Source organism: Battus philenor, unplaced genomic scaffold (genome assembly GCF_028537555.1).
Source record: "Battus philenor isolate CCGP_79_NKW_IND1 unplaced genomic scaffold, ilBatPhil1.0.hap1 SCAF_15, whole genome shotgun sequence".
Lineage (NCBI taxonomy): Eukaryota > Metazoa > Arthropoda > Insecta > Lepidoptera > Papilionidae > Battus > Battus philenor.
In genome coordinates this window covers 7,962,647-7,980,296 of record NW_027181677.1, presented here as the reverse complement: position 1 = coordinate 7,980,296, position 17,650 = coordinate 7,962,647, and the positions used below count along the sequence as shown (strand labels likewise).

The 17,650-nt window shown below is 34.4% G+C and overlaps 1 protein-coding gene across 1 annotated transcript in view; it reads left to right on the top strand.

Moving 5' to 3' along the window:
• Window positions 1–17,650, top strand: part of gus (gustavus) — a 97,152-nt gene that overhangs the window by 30,488 nt on the left and 49,014 nt on the right. The gene's annotated exons all lie outside the window — the stretch shown is intronic.

The following is a 17,650-nucleotide window of genomic DNA, read 5'->3' as shown; positions in this document are numbered from 1 at the left end:
TAAAAATCTTTATAAATTTCCTACAGCTACGTGTTCGCTCTTTTCTAAGACCCGAAATAGAGCGTCTCATTAGTGTAGTAATTTTGCGTTTTAGAGCACCCATTAAACTGAAAAACCAGCAATGTACTACTGTGTAATCATTGAGTTTTGAGGGATGAAAGAAAAAATCATGACCTAGTATCAAATAACTTGATGAAGACGTAATAAAATTCCGCGTTTAACCCGTCCCGTGGGTGTCATAAAAGTCAACTGAGAGAATAAGTAAACAACAGAATAAGCAGCAGCTTTCTCTTGAACTAATAACATTTTACTGCAGGCTGCGATGAATTAACTCAATTACCGACAAAAAATCCACATTACTTTGCTCATGAATTATTCTTTTACTACAGATGGACAAGCTAGATGAGTCGTTCAACTGGTGGTTAGTGATAGAAACCATTCTTAACATTCCAGTATTTCACGTTTCGAAAGACAAAATTCTGCGTAAAAACATCAGCCAGACAAAGCTCAGTATAAAATACAGCCTTTCGTTCCGGTGAAGTGGTACATACGAGAAATTCTTTAATACCTTATTAATTTATTCGTATCGATATCCACTAGAACATCTGTAGTGATCACTTGTGTACGTAATTTAAAGAATGCAAGAAAGGCCCAATTTTAATAAAAGTAAAATCAACTTTAACTTAAAACATGGCTACCGAGGTTCAAAACGCGTGCTAATCTGAGCAGAAATCAAATTCAGTCGATTTCTTTTTTGTGATTACCTTCACGAATATCCTTAATCTAGTAATTAGAACAATTCATACCCAAGTTTTATTGTCACTTAAAATCCATTACATTGTAATAGGATTTTTCAAAAGACTCTGTTTCATAAACTTTTTAAATTTATTACATGATAATTTAAAGGCATAACACGGAAGTCTTGTAAAACAATGCAGAGTTGTCCGAAAGATTAATAACTTTATGGAGTTCAGAAAATGGTACAACAATGTTATATTTATTAATTATAGTGCTAATTTTATATACAATACTGTTTTACTGATATTGTTAATTCCTCCACGTAATTACATTTCCGGATTACCCCATAATAGAAACCCGTAGGTTATACGTACTTTTAATACATAAACAGATAACAATAACAGAATAATATAAAGAGAAAACCTTTAATTAATCACTATTTGATTGCGTTTGTGAAACAGTATCTCATTGAAAAATAAATATTAAGATTTAAATCCAAGTAAGTGCGGTAAAAAATTAATTAATAAGAAAGAGACTTCACTAAGGCCATGTCATTTACCTACCAATTTCGTGAAGCTCGTAGGCGGTAGTTCGTTAGGTGCTTCCGCGAGCGTCAGCCTCGCCGAGGCACACGCCGCCGCAAGGTCACACGAGCCTCTTTGTCTCTATTGCGTTAAATACACAACAAAAAACTGCCTGCGGTAATTCAGAATCTAATTTCACGTCGTTAATTTTTATTATATTGCAAACCGTGATTAAATTTGGATCACGATCGGGAATCCAATGAGTTTTCTTTCGATTTCTTTAAGTTCATTAAATAAAGACATACCCACGTTAAATTATTGAAAACTTTTTAATTTCTTGTTATAAAAAGGAAATTCTGTTTTCTTTTTCTCATACTGTAGAAAAAATGTCACACTTTTAATGCTTTGTAGTAGTACTTTTTGAATATCTGTATAATAATTATAAGTACGACCTTCTTATTTCTTTGAACACTTGTTTTTAAATCAACTGTAATACATTTGTGATAATTAAAGAGATTCGCCACACATCTCAATTTGCTAACATTAGTCAAATATATTAAAACCCGCAAATTAAGGATTCGACTGTTATGATCGTAAGAAGTTCACGCTCCGCTATACACGATTACGCTTACGACCTTTAAACTGGAGAATCACGAGTAAAATATGTAAAGCTTCTAAGAACCTATTCCAAGCTCTTCGGTAACGCCTACATCGTGAATAATATTAATTTGCGGAATACTAATGGTTAGGATTACGTTATATGAATTTTAAAACGTATTACTCGTTCCCGTGGTCGCCATTAACACGATATATAAACACACTAATCGTTTCATTACAGGACCATAATGACTCGTGTACAAAAACTAATTGAGATATTATGTAACGCACTTGGGCTTTATTAAACTGCCCGTTATCGTAAGCGGTCGCGTGACATAGAAAACTTTCAAGTAATCGCTGGACAATGAGTGCGCTAGTTAGTTGTGAACCTTTAGTGAACGAGCAAACGGTTTCTACTGAAATACTCGGTAGAAGCTTACCTTATTATGGTTTCTTCTATAATCAGACATCGAACTTTCCAGCTTCTGTATCGAAACTTCGCAAGACACGCAGGTTAAACATAAAGTTGACGTCTCGTGAATTCCAAATTCACACCGTGATTTACGCGTCTCGGATATTACAGCAAATACTTTGTTAAACTTCATATTTTCCCGGATTAACGTAATCGTATCCCTTCGGGGAACTGTTACAAAATTAATCCAACGGGATAAAGATTTTTCCGCGGCGAGATGTTTAATAAATGAAAGTTTAATTTTTCAACGTGGCGACTGTCGTGCCTTCATTAGTGGCTCCGTTGTTTATTCGTTCTTCTGTAAAAATAAGCGAGTATTTTGTTGCTGCAACGTTTTCATCATTGGAAAAGAAGCGTTTAGAAAAAAAAATGGCCGTTCCTATGAATACAATAGTTCCATAACGGAGAAGTTGGCTAGTTGTCGCATCTCTAAAGCGACTGCATCACTTCACTCGATAATAGAATATAATACACGTTCAGTTATTGCTAATACCACTTGTTAATATGCATTATGAACAGCTTAGTTTAACACGCATCGATCCGAATAAGGCCACCGTTTGCAATGATAGCTTAGGTAATTTTTTTTATATACAATTTTGCTTTAAACCTGGGGCCGACATTTTCAGTTTAATCTCATTTCCAACTTTTTAGTTTAATTTTGCAGTTTTTTAATAGTGGTCAGTAAAGATCACAAAGTTTTTCTTATCACGTAAACCGCTGAAGTCTCCGAGGATTAGATAAAATGAATCCACACAAGTACCCAAAATAATCTTCTCGACGATGTATCACTTTCAAACAAGTAATAATTTACATAAAAGTGCTGAATTTTAAAACGAGCCGACGCAATCGTGCTAAAACCAATCCTAGGTGCAGCGTTGTTCAAATTCGTTTCATATCCGTCGACCACACTATTTGGAGACGTTAGCTAGTTTTGTTTACGACTGCGACGGTCAACTTGTTTATCTTGCATAATACCGAGAAACGCCGCTACATACAAACTACCTTATTTGTTGTTAGTAGTCAAGCAGCGTACAGAATCAGTCTCAGTTATTTGTTAGCGTATTTGCTATAATTATTTTCTATATGGAAATGAAACTGAACTAAGTTGTAAGGCACCTTCGTTTTGGGTTAGTGTTGCTCGCCCCCTCGTGCGTTGAACTAGCAGTTATATTTAACTGCGACAACACGTGTGCGTCGGAAACGAAAGCGCGTGCTCCCCAACTACGAGCGTTTCAAGCCAGCAGTTTTTTCTGTCACTTAAAAATTATTTTACAGCTGCTAATACGTGATACTTTGTATTGTTATTATTTTTTAAGAGTCCTAAGTTTGCTATTCAGAATTTGTAATTACACATTACAATAACATTATACATGGGTGAGCTCTTTATCGATTTATGAAACCTTTCGGTCTACATACTAGAATATTAGACAATCTAGACTTCGGGCCACTATTCAATTGGAGGCAAAACCTAGTTAAACATTGAATACTTGTATCTTTGGGACAAAACGTTAGCGAACCATTGAACGGGGAACAAGGTAAGCTTAGGGCATAATGCACAACTTACCTGGGGATTCATAATGGCGTTCAATGAACCCGCGACGCCCACCCATGTCATTATCACGCTCGGCGAACACTTCACTATTGTATACTTCCTGAGGCTTGCGACGAACTGCCAATGCACACTCGCCGGCGACACAATGCCACTTCGTAGGTTATTTGATCTTGGTAGTATGTCAATAGACAACCATACTATTTCATTCCATAAGCTCTTTTCTTTCTTTTACACCAGAAATATTTGTAAACAATAGATTACTATCCAAATTCTCCAATACACTAACTTTCGTGTTCGCCTAACGATGCAGCAGTCAGTACAAGACATTTCTCTTGACGTACTCTAGAAGAAAGTTAAGAGTTCAAAGCAATCAAGATCTCTTTGTTATATAACGTAAATTTACAAAGTCAAATCTTTCACTTTAGTTTTATTTAAACATGATATACTACACTTAATATCTGATTGCCATTTTTTTTTAAATTACGCTGAAAATTTAATTCGCACTTAATTCTACAAGTATATATAATAATTTTAATTGAAGACAAACTAAAACGAAATTCAAAATTTAAAAAAAAAAGATTAGGGTGTTCCTCAAGTCCATGTTCTCTGGTGTTTTTGTTTGTAAATCTTGACAAAGAAAACGAACATACAAGATACACTATAATGTTGCAATACACAGTTAGTACTGTATTTTTATATATGTATGGTTTGCTATTTTATCGTGATAATTAAGCATTCATTTTCATCTCTAACTTTAATATATAGCCTTATTTAAAATTTAAGAACAGATAATAAATTTACCTCAGTTTTATTACATTCATTAAAAATGTTTTTATTTTATGCCAATAGTAGCAAATTGTTTTATCTGTACTGTGAAAGCAGTGTGTAACTTTTCGATCCTCAAAATATAATTTTCATAACGTTTTCGAGATGATTTCACGAGGACTAATATGTACAGTCATTATTTTATATGTACAGATGGTACTTGTCGCGAAAAACTCTTTTCTACTTTTAAATTTTACCTTTTTAATTTACTACTATTTATGTTCTCATTTATTTTGTATTGCTTTAAATACCCTTGTATGATTGTAATTAAAAATAACGTTTTTGAAAGGGCTTAAAAATCCTTTCAATCGTAATAAATTCTTTTAAAATATGCATTGTTAAAATAATATTCCATTTCACTGAAGCGATACAAAGATAAACGTTTAATGGCACAAATGACTAACAGAAATACAAAAGTTTGTTTAAAACGAGAGCAGTTTTCATATTTCGCATTGTACGGGTCCTTTGAGGGCGCTTCAGAATTCAATTTTATTATTTTGTTCGTAGCCATATTATTCAAAATTCATAATAGTGCTTCAGAAATACATTAATAAACTTACTTGTTACGTCCACGTCTTGTATCTAAGAGACAGATATACATTCTTTTATTTTACTTTAAATTGTCTATTCCAACTAGGTTTTTTTTATTAATTACTTAGAAACAATTTACAACACTTTTTAATAACAATTGATTTTACTAATTAATAGTAAATGGTTTGTTGGTGTCATTACTCCGTGATAAAAAAAAATCATTCCCACAGGCACAGAACAATATCTGCGTACTAAATACATATTTAACTACGGAGGCCTGTTAACTATTTTTCTACAACAATGCTCCTATAATCGAAAGAAAATACACTTGACAGAAAATGAACCCTCAATCGTCAACCGCGTGCCACAGTCTTTAACCACTAAGAGCTGCCACTACCGTAAATATTGTGTGTAGTGTATTACACAATATTTAATTAAACCTTTAAAGTTCGCTAAAGTATTTAACGAAATGACTAAATACGATAAAGGAATACATTAAAAATAAGATGTGTTAGGTGATTATCGAAACAAATTTTAATTTTGCCCATATTTATTTCTTTATAAGGAACATATATATTATCAAAGTATATGTTCCTTATAAAGAAATAAATATATATTCCTTATCTTCTTTATTAATATTAAATAACCGAAAACAACTTAATAAAATATATTAGTTTTGCTTATTCATACGAGGTCGTAAGTAAATCCTCAATCTGTACTAACGTATTAAACATAACCATTGCGTCGTGCAATTTTAAAAATATTTCAGTTAGAAGAAAAAGTTCGGTGATTTATTTCGATCCTGACGGGGCTGCTTCAAAAAAAAGTTATTTGAAAATATTTAAAAGGGGCGAACTTAATGTAAATTTGCCTCTGAATTCTCCCGAATATTGCGAAGATACGACGAGTACCGCTCTTTTACATTACCATACTTTCTCTGGTTCTAGTATTCATATAACTACATGATCTTCTGTCATGTTCGTCCCCTTATACACATGCGTGACTATTGATAGCATATAAATCGTAAACTCGGCGCATTAGTTTTCAAGTTTTGCACGCAAAGTTATTAAAAGTGTCGATGGGGACAGAGCTTTTAAGCATTACCAGTGAAGCATCGGAGGCAACGAGCTCTGACTAAGCAGGGCGATCGATTTGAACGCCGTTATAACTATGTTACAAGTGGCCTCCTCTCATACTGCACCAAAGCGAACTAAGCACCGTCACCCGTTCAAACTACGAACAAGTTGTGCACCGTACTTGCGAATAGCCTGCGTTGATCACATGTATTTCGTATGTAACCACACTTTTCTGACACCAACAGAAGCAACTCAAAGATTAAATCTATTTGACTGTGAATTAACATTGGTTTTTGTTAAATTATATTTTATTGCATTAGAGAAATAGGCCCACGAATTTCAAGTAGGGTTCGCGTGTTGTAGCCGACGCAGCCGAGGATATTGATCGCAGTGCGCGCGCACTCTCCGCCGAAGTGTACACAGATGGCTGTTGAAGCGTTTCGGTGGCACGCCGCAAGAACTGAAGTGAACACTTAGTGTCATCAAAGTGTCATCGACAGCTGAGGTCTTGTGTTAATAACGAGGCTCTTGATTATCCCGCTCTAGCCGAGACAAATCCCCGACACCTTAGAATGTCGCGTAGAAACTCGAACGTTGTTTTCCTACGTCAGTGGAGCGGAAAAGCATAAGCATTAAATGTAGGTGCGATCAGCTGTGGGTAGCGTTCCCCGCCCCGCTTATCTTCATCCTCCCGTGTGATTAATCACGGGCGCTGAATCTTTATGCCCTCGCCACACGGACTGCGCCGCCTGCCGCCGCCCGCCGGCTGATGGACTCGCTCGTAACTAGACATTCGTCTTGTGATTCGCTTAATTTGTTTCGGCGTTGCTACTACACGTCTTTATTATGTCTGCATTTGTACTTGCCTAAGCAAATACATTTTGTTAAGTCCTCTTTTCGTTTAAACTTTACATTGTGTTTCCAACAGGATAAACCGATGTTACGTAAATGCATACAATTAATTTATAAGAATATTTCATAAAACACTTTCCACGTCTTAATTGATAATTTCAATTCTCTGATTTTAATTATGTAGCGCCGAATCAATTTATTCGTCTTTCTAACAATTGTTTTTAATCTTGTACATTTACGTATTTACTTGTACATTTCGTTTCCCAGCCAAATAAATTTTTCATTTTTATAAATGATCAATTTTGTTTTTCAACTTTATCGAAGTTTTAACATAAACTCGGCGTTGTATTTGCAGACTAAAGTTTAAATGTATAAATCAGTGCTCGAGATAATGTATTACGGGAACGTTATTGGAGCACACTTGGCGCAGTGGTTAAGATGCTGGACATGTTATAAATTACATATTAATACTTTTCGCTAAATTAATATTTTTTTTATAATATTAAAGTATTAAATACAGTTTTGGTACAAAAATGTTCCAGTGGTTTATTACCAAACGAGACATTATTTTTTTTCGGCAAGACTTTTTTCTTTGAGATTGAAGTTTCCTTAAAAATTTACATGATAATTGGTTAATTCAAACTTTATTAAAACGTAAGCAAACCTATTGCAGTTGATTTTTGAAAATATCTATTGTAGTCTACGTACTACGTACTGTAGTCCGTATAAATGTTGTCTTATATACTATTAAGTACCACTAATATTAATAGTAATTTTATGTGATAGTTACACTTACCAGGTAACAAATACGCGGCCATTAAGTGAAATGAAACAATAGAAGCCCAAGGTTACAGGTGTGATGTTTGCGATCGTAGGTCACGGGTTCGATTTCCTAAAACAATCTTACATAATTCACACTTTGTGCATTACTTACATTGGATGACCATTGCATACAAAACAAGTTTCTAGAGAATGGGCGAACAACGTTCTCTGCATACTATAATACCACACTGTGATCGCCAACCCACCTGCCAAGCGTGGTGATAATAGTATATCCCCCCATGGATATCTCTGGGGAATCCAGTTTCCGTCTGTGGGCTACAATGACGACAACGAACGAAACTGAATAAACATTATCCAAAAAATATTCGCCCTTTGTTATGGTAGGGTATTTTCATATGTGACAAAAAATATGCTGGACTAGAACTTAGGCGATTTTAACAAAAACATCTCAACCGTAACGACGTTGTCGAAGATGTCTCATTCATAACATATATGTGCGACTCAATGATCTAGAAATTATCTCCAACATGCTGCTTTGCTCACTAAATGCAATTAACTTAATTTAATGTTTGTGTTTGTTTGCTACGTGTTTTTGCAATCCTAACAAACGTCCAGCAACTTTTTATGTTAATTTTACGGCAAATAAACCGCAAGCACATAAAAATACACAAGAGGGGTACAAACTCACAGACACATCAGAATAACAAGTTTTTTTTTTCGTTAAGTATTAAAAGCCACAGACAAATTTGTTTTTATTTTAATTAACGAAAAAGTATTTAAATTAAAAAATAGGATAAATGTTTGACTTATTATTATTATGTTACAAGCTTATTACTAGCATTGTTAGAGGTCAGTATAAACGACAAGGGGATTACATATAGCTATAGGTGTAATACATAAAATAGAAAATAGTTTAAAGGAGTAAATACATAGATTATATAGGATATATATATATATGTATTTACTCCTATGTAATACATAGATTATATATGAGTAAATACATAGATAACTGTCAACAAATGTATGGTATACTGCGTCCAAAATTCAATGTTTTTAGTAATTATAACAAACACGATAATATAGTAAAAGCGTTTCCGAAATTCGCATAACTTTAATTATTGTTTTTATATTTGTCCCTGTAGACTTTGTACTGCTAGAACTTACTGTCTATTTATAAATAAATATATATATATGTGTGTGTGTGTGTATGTGTAAAAGGCTTTTTGCTAAAAAATTATGTAATCAACTCTTACACCTATAACTAATCACCCCCTGCGTGATATATATGTATTGCCGTTCAACTGAAAATCTATTATTACATTATAAATCTGTTGCAAACTTATCCTGTAGTACACTTCCTACAGCTGAAATGATAATGTTGGACATAAATAATTATAATTTTAACAGTAGAACGAGTATGATTTTCTTATTGTCTCCTTATTTGTTGCAATGGGCGATGACGGTTACTGCTCACTGTTATTCTTAACCGTTTAATGCCTTTTATATTGCATATCACAATACCAATTTGCATATTTCATGTAAAGTCGTTAATAGTCATCGCGTTGTTATTTTTAGGAATTATTTATACAAGTAGGATAGCAACACATCAAGGCAAATATAAAAGCAAGAAATTGGAAATAAAAACTCCGTTCGCGTCCGTTTCATTCTTTATTAATCTTAATGGCATTACTGTGTTAATTGGAGCCGGTATTTAATTAAACATTCTTTAATTTAAGCCAGAGATCAAACCTCTCACCCTTTTTAACTAGAAGGTTCAATTTGCCGAAGTATCTTCATGAATTCAGGATCTCCCCCAGACACTCGAATAAACTGCAGTACCTACAGCCATCGTCGTAAAAGAGATACCGAAATTAAACACATTTAATGTAACCCCTTCATTGTTTAAAATGCTATTTATTTTTATAGCACCAAGAAAAACGGCTTGCTGTAAAGTTAATTTTGATGCTTCGTTATGCGAAATAACTAGGGTCTAACACTCAATAAAGTTCACTTTAAGAACACGTCATATTGTTCCTGCGATTTTCATTTTAGTTAATATAATCAAATTTTCTTATACGAGCTCGGACCGTATTCAGTCAAGGGCGAAATACTTGTAAACTTCAGTAAATATTAATTATATTCGTTACCCGTAAGTATACAAAAACCTTGAGCAATGTTCATTAATCCTTTTATTGTTAATTGTTTCGAATATTATTATAACTTTTAAATTAATTTTTAATAAAATAATTATATTCTCTCTAGGTATAAGACAAAAAGTAATTAATAGAAAGATATTAATCCTGTCTCACGATTCTCTTGTGCAACTATGTAACATGATAAACTAAGATTTTACCACAAATCCTATCATAAAAAAATATAAGAAGAAGTAAAACATGTCACAAAATTTAATAGGAGATATCCTGAGGTATGTTATTAAATTTGGCAGAGCTATATTGATAGCACTTTCATCGAGACGGATAACTTTTCAAAGTGTCATAAATATTTCGTTCTTATTTCGACAAAATTTCCGTCAGGGTTTCTTCGAGTTTTTTTTTTAATTTTCTTCTTTGATTTTAGAAACCTAGCGTATATTAAATGGACCGTTAAGATTTTTGGGCGTTACCAATATCGTCAGGGGCGGACACGCTGATGGCCTATTATTTGTGATATGCTTTATTATAACCTGTGAATGATTGTTTTGATGGCTAGGCAACAAATTTGTCCATGTATGTTCCAATCATGTTGTAATTAATAAATGCAGCATAAATATTACAAGTATCTGTAGACCTTTAAAATATGTAATATTAGGCAACACTACATACTTCGATGCTATTCTGTAATTGTTAACGCTTCATTCCTTAACCTTGCCCGTTCGAGCAGCGTCGCCTCGCCGCATCTTCTATTCGAAGCGATCCGACCGCAAGGTCTTATGTTAATGTTTGCCGTCTGATTGTTAATTCAGAATACGGCCCTCTTTCAACGACGATTTCCCAATCCACCTCGGACTCTTAACGTTGTATGCGATTCTGAATCGCAGCCGACATCCGATTTTGCGACTCCAGCTAGTTGGGAGGCCTGGCGGACGACTCGCTCGAACACTCGCGGCCGCTAAAATCACGCAAACTTGACCTCCTTCTGACCAAACTTGTTTTATTTCAACTATAAAGCAATTAATACAGTGCTCTTTACACTAGTTATAATGGTCTTCATTATAAGAAATGTGCGTAAAATTTATGAATATTTTACTTATCATTTTTGTCTAATATATATACGTAGTATAATAACCATATTAAAAAATAAATGCATATACACAATTATATACACCAACCCAAAGGTATTTAAACCGGTGTGTTTCAAACGCTACTGTAACCCACCCTACTTACATCTTTTTAACTCATTGCATCACCCCCGTCATAATCGAGTATATCCCTAAATAAGATTCCATGTTAGGCAGCACCCAACAACTATAACCAAACCCTTATCGCATTTCGTTGTTATTGCAATATCAACGCAATCAGGATGCCATGGAACGACAGAGAATCGAATGCTAAAATAAAAACTCTATTTTCGATATTTACACCCTAGCGATGCATTTTGTTCAGTATTCATTTTAGAAAAATTTCAATGTAAAATTTACACAGCAGGAGATGGGCCGGATGCCGTATAGCAACTATTCATAGCGACGATATTGCCACCGCTCGCACATTGATCTAAACCGTCTTTTCTAGATGAAACACCCGCCGAGACAGCCTCGCCCGTCACATAATATACGGTCTCCAGACATTTGAGTCACGTAAAACTGACTGATGCGATATAAAAATTGAGCATTCTTATGTCTCAACTATATTCTTTTAGCTTTCGTTAAAGTTTACACGATAGCAAACGTACATTTCTATAGTGGTATATGTTTGTATTATTAATACATTTAAATCAAAAAAACGCCTGATCTTATGTTTTTTATCATTAAGGTCTCTTATTGTGTCAAAACAAAGAACAATTAAAGAGACAGTATTAGACAAAAAAGATGTTGTTGTGTTATCTGATAATACATAGTTTTGAGACGAACAACTTGTTAATTTTAAAATAAACACATCCGCACACTAGTATAATGCAATAAAAATATGAGATCAAACTATGGTGTATCAAAAACTACCAGTTTAACTACCAGTTACTTTTGCTAGAAGCGGTCGGCTGGTAGAGCGAGTAATATAATATAAAAACACCCATCTACTACTTTATTTCATGTTGTTGTTCGAAAACGTTTCGTTACAGAAAGGGAACTCTCATACGTACGGGTCGAGATGAACATAGCTATGACATATTTGTAAATCAAACTGAATATATAGCTGTGAGCCAACGAAGCGCACGGGCGGCAGTTAGTGTTATATGTGCTCTTCGGTAATACGAATATTACGGATGCGCATAATTGAAATCGAAGTACCCTACCTGCATATAAAATACCAGTACTACGTGAGCGAACACCGAACATAGATTTTCACTTGAATCACTAAAGGATAAAATTAGATGTCAAATTGAAGTTTAGTAATTTACAGGAAACCGGGTCAACGAGTAAAGGCCAAACTATTACATTTTAATCATAAGAACGTAATATTTCGTAAAAGCAATTGTTTTTTCGGTGTTTTATACTACAGTTTTTCTTGTAGATACATATATTAATTAGTCATTTCCTATCAACTAATTTTCGGGACCATTTTATAATTTAATAAAATAATTACGCTTTATTTTACTTCTGCTTATCTCTTAAAATATACATAAAAACATTAATAAGAAAGTCCGCTTCTTACATTATCTTGCTAAATTTGCTAAATTTCTAATGCATGTAGCAATATTTCCATAAGAACCACAATTCATTACAAATTTTCAATTCTAATAGCAGTCAATAAGTCGTTAACTATACCGTGTTACCAAAACCGCTGTGCCGCGCCTTAGAGCATGAGTGCACTCCGACCCGGCGCGCGCCTAAAGCGTGGTACAGCGGTTTCAACAGCACTAGAGTCATAATAGTTTAAATACTGAAACCTCCAAAATACGTAAAAAAAAAAATTAGTTTCGCGAAATAAAAACCATTGAATTTTTTTTCGCAAATACTGGTTTCTATTTCCTCTACAAGTTGCATTCAAATTCTTCGACGCTCTAACGATCTCTGGACAATATCGTCCAGGGCGCCATACAATTACGTTTAAATGAATTCTCTTTTTAAAGATATCTGTTTAATCTTACTGCTTAGAGCCATCCAAAACTTGACTGGAAAAATTACTCTCAGCAACAAGGGATCTCTTTGTGCTCACCTTAATGCATGCTGCACTAGCGTTGGTTGATTCCTTTACTTATGATTTATTAATATTTTCTTTTATATAGCTTTTTATAGTAATATTTTTTGAGTAGAAATTCATGTATATAGGTCTGTCGGCATGTGTTGGTAGTTGCACTTACATGTTTGAGAATAACTGATCCGATGTTTACCTTTGTTGCAGGTAACACAACTCCCTTTCATATAAAATGGGTTACGACTCGGCGTACCGGCTCGTAAGTAGCGCCTCGACATTCTACCGCCGACGTCGCAGCTTTGTGTCTGCTCCACGTTACTCTCCGACCGATTGTGATTGCAGACAACGCTCGGCTTTTGTTATATTTTATTTAAATTGTTAAATTGTATTTAGAAAAAAAAAACATTCAAAGAATGTATTTTTTTTGTACTAAAGTTTTACTAATTAAACATTTATTTTTAATTTAAAAAATTTTGAAGCGGTTGAATATGTTCATAATATATTATGAAAATCCATACGACTCCAACCCAATCTTCTATCTTACTATAGTTGATATATGTCTCCAACCAACGTCCAAATCACTGGCCACGTATAAGCCTACAAAAAATGAAACTGCGCACTACAATTGTACATTTAATATGACTGTTGAGCAACAAAGTCGACAGGTGTATTTTAAAATTTTTGTAATTTATAAGCATTATTCGTCTCTTCACGATGATGCAAATGACTGAGTACATCATGATCTATCATAGTTGCTTGTCTAAAGTACACGAAAACATCTTTCATACGTGCAATTTAAATCTAACCACGCCGAAACCAGTGCTCTTAACAACTGTTTTTAGTTAGCCTTAGTAATTGAATTAAAATTGAACTAATTAGTTTTTTACGACAAAAGTTCACAGTTTACCTTACTGGCATATACCTATTCCGCAGATTGGTGATAGCAAAACGGTAAAAGCGCCTAACCTTTAGGTTAGGTTAGGATAGTAACAAAGCCCGAGGCCCGAGCTCCCTCAGTTACATAAACTTTTTACCAGATTGGGAGGCCACCAAATCTTAGATTGTTTGAGCAAACGCGCTATGTTCAGATGTCATCGATATAAGACTATCACTTCTGAACCAGTATAAGACTACTTTCCTTCATTTCCATTACATTACAGACACAGTGATTGGTTATACGTGTAAAAGCTTTAGCTTTTGGTCGCAAGAACCGCAATTTAAAAAACTGGGTATTGGTGGGACGTCCTTAAATAGACACCGATTATTTAAAAAAATCATAATATTAGTTGGCTTCAACTCGGTCGTAAATAGTTTACGATTTAAGTTAGACAATAGTTTAAGAGACTTAGTAAACTGCCGCGTTTACATAGCAAAACGTGAGCAAAAAAAAAATTTTCGTGTGTAATAAATGTAATTTTAAAAACAAAGCGCGGATGCTAATGTTCGTAAATTTCCAAAAAATGTTCATTATCCAATAATCAATGGTTTCAGAAATAATAAATAAAGTAGTGATAATGTAGTAACAGTGTTTTCCTAATTCAGATTACTACGTTATCGTTTACTATCTGTGTCTGTGTATTGGTGTTTATTATACAACAGTTTTCAACCAGTCGCATTTCAATAGTAAAAATAAATTAATGTGATAGATCTCAATGAGATCACTTTATACAGATAAATGTCCTCATTTGTCAGTATCCATTCAATCCTTTGAAGCTTCTTCACCTACAATTAGTATACATACGTAAATACAACAACCTGAACAAACACATGTTATTACACAAAAATATGTTTATTGCTCTTGGTCATATGTTGCAGCAGCTGACTGAAATTATTAACAATGTTAAAAACCGTCACATAAGATTATAAGAAAACAATATTTTCTTATTTCCCAAGGTGACGGTCGACAGATCAACTTAATTATGCCCATTCGAAGTTATAAATGCTATAGGCCAGCGGCGAGGCTGACTTGCAAGGTTTTCTTCTACATTACGTTAAAAAATATTTTGTTGGCCGTGTATCCGAATATAGAAATAAATATGAACGGCGACCAAGTGCTGGCTGCTTTTCTGATCGATGTTGACTTTATTTTTCGTCATCATCTCAATATTTATTTTCAATGTAAGCACTTGTCGTAAGACGTCTAAGCGTATAAGTAAACATCGACATCCTATTGTAACAGCAGTATCAGAATACAAAGAATAATATTTGAAATTCCCTACAATCAAATTTTCATTGAAATATAGCTTTGCATCCACAAGCCAGGCATTTAATAACTATTTACAGTTTGCAAATTTTATAAAACTTCGAAAAATTTTGTTTTCGAATGTGAATGTTTACTGTAGACAGGAAACTTTAACAAGCAAAGCATAAATCCTCCACAACTTTAAACGCGACTGTCTCGAAGCGCATACAAAAACGGGGCAACAAGTCGTTATGACCTCTAAACGCTCTGACACCATACAGCATGTAACGGGAAAGTGGCACTTGGAAGCATGAAGATTGGAAACGTGATTTCGAGAATACGGGCGAAAACTACGACACCTGTCGCAATACCGCTGAATAACGGAAAGCCGCTGCAGCCAGTTCCGACGTCACATATGCATCAAGAAAAACGCGCAAAGGTTCCGATGCCATTACTAAAGGGAAAATAGCAAACGAATCTATTTATGTTAAAGTAATAACGACACACTCATTTTCGAAACTGACAAATTCATTACGAATAGTAAGCTGTAATGCTTACTGCTCGTTAATTTACGAGTTTAGCCGTTCTGCATTTAGCGGCAATAGAATGTAAAATATTGCATATATCTTGCAAATCGAATGTTATTCACACTTAACACATTAAGAGAAAAAACAGCTATTTTGGGTAATGGGATGCCCCCGCTACGTTATATACTAACGGATTACATATTTGTCGAGTTCGTTTCGGCTCAAAATCATCTAAATCAGCGCATATAAGTCATCGTGTGGCCAGTGTAACGGCAGAACGCTCGCTTTAATAAACAGCCCCGAGCGCACATGCCGGCAGTGATTAGTTATGTGCCCTCCTACCATTTATCCTAAACCGGCGCAGCTTCCTCGACAAAAATACGCCATGAGTTAATCACAAAAGGAACATTAGTTCGCGGCTGACATTATTAATCTCTAAGGCGCCGCCTGGCAAGTCGAGATTGTGCTTTAGTACATTACTTTTATCATATCTCTACTAATCTTGTTACGCCAGTGGATTTTATTCAATACATATACACAGTTTTAATTTACATCATCTTTAGAAATATTAACCACATGCTTCAAAGAGAACATACTTAAGCTATCGATGACAATCGTATATTAATTATCTACACATATATTTTTGTCTTTTCTACTACAATAGATTATGATAAATCATTTCTAGCACGCTATTATAACTTTTAACTTATAAACGATTTGACTTGTGTCTATTCATTATAATTTGTAAATTTATATCTAGTTTTGCGAGTGTAATACGCCGTTTTTATAATGATAACCATTTTATAGGCTACCTTATGCTTTTTTAATCAAATTCTGCTGAAAGCATTACATGTACAATGTAATTACAATAATAGTTGTTTGTACTCGAAAATCAACAAAAACGATAGGAAGGTAAATAATTTATCGTGGATGTCTATCAAATGTTTGCGTGCGATGTAATAAGCCTTCAATAATGCGATTCTTTCCGACCAACAAATAGAACCAACAACCTTTCTGCTTCTAACATACAGTTTATTGATTACGAAATATCGTAAATATTTATTGATATATTGCAATCGCTGCTTTTAGGCACCTTCGTCACATTGCGTCAAGGAAAACGATCATCAAATTTTCTGTACCGACATGCAATCTACTGACAGCACGAATATGATGATGATGATTGTAACCATGTTCAATCCTAAGCTAAATTAAATGATGTTTAGTCCTAAATTTACGAACAGTCAATCTGTGTTAAACATTTAATGATCGGCTTACAACAGGATATAACCAATTGTGTGCTTAGAAACTGACGTCATTGAATACTTTCAGGCCCCCACCGTTCGAACATGTGAATTCAATCCGTACTACAAAATAGCACCATATGCCTCTCAGGCCATTGCTACTATCACAGTCTATAACTCGTACAAATTGTTAATGCAAGCCGGTGAATTCCACTGTACGCGTAAATGCGGAACCGTCATTCGGGTCAAAGTCAACTGTCAGCGAAGAATTACAATGGAAGTGGATTATAGAACGATTGTGATGAATGTACCTACGTGATACACTCTGAACAATCAATCCATCTTCTAAGACGTGTTGATGTGAGATTCGTACGCATTAGGCGCGCGTGTCTTATGAAAACAATATCTCCACACGTCACTTAGTACGAGGACATTTCGTACCTCCCACACACAACGACGACA